This window comes from Etheostoma spectabile, chromosome 4 (genome assembly GCF_008692095.1).
Source record: "Etheostoma spectabile isolate EspeVRDwgs_2016 chromosome 4, UIUC_Espe_1.0, whole genome shotgun sequence".
Taxonomy (NCBI): domain Eukaryota; kingdom Metazoa; phylum Chordata; class Actinopteri; order Perciformes; family Percidae; genus Etheostoma; species Etheostoma spectabile.
Window position 1 is genome coordinate 34,482,538 of NC_045736.1, and position 684 is coordinate 34,483,221.

The window sequence follows — 684 nt, forward strand, 5'->3', positions numbered from 1 at the left end:
GTCGCATCAAGTCTGGTGAAAATTTATTTATTTTAAGGTTTTTGGGAATAGGCGCACAAAAATGGCTCGCTAGCGCCACCTACAATATTATGAAATTCAGCCCCTGCATTACGTTTAACGTAGAGTCACAAAACTTGGTAAACATATGTAGCATGGCAGCGTGGACAACTCCATTGTAGCCCCCCCTAAACCCAACAGGAAGTCCGACATTTTGTATTGAATGTGCAAAATTAGTGCGATTTTGCCCATTTCCACATGTCGTACTTTGACGAACTCCTCCTAGAGTTTAGAGTCCGCCCCTGACAACATATACACGCCACTATTTGCTCAAAGTCATAGCGCCCCCTAGTGGCAACAGGAAGTACGCCTAAAAGACAAGGTGCTATACTTTAACGAACTCCTCCTAGAGATTTCATCCGATCAGCTTCAAACTTGGTGTGTGTCATCTTAAGATCTTAACGATGAATGTTATTAAAAGAAAAACTTTTCGTTATACGGTGTGGGCGTGGCATGGTAGCCATTTTGAGTGTTTAGCGATGAACGAGAAAGTGGCTGTAACTACAGTGTACGTTGTATCTGCTTGAAATTTCCCACAATCACCAAGAGTTCAGGCCTGAGGACATCTGAAGGCCAATATGGACTTTTGGAGATAGGCAAGCCATCTGGCAACAGGAAATATGCCTT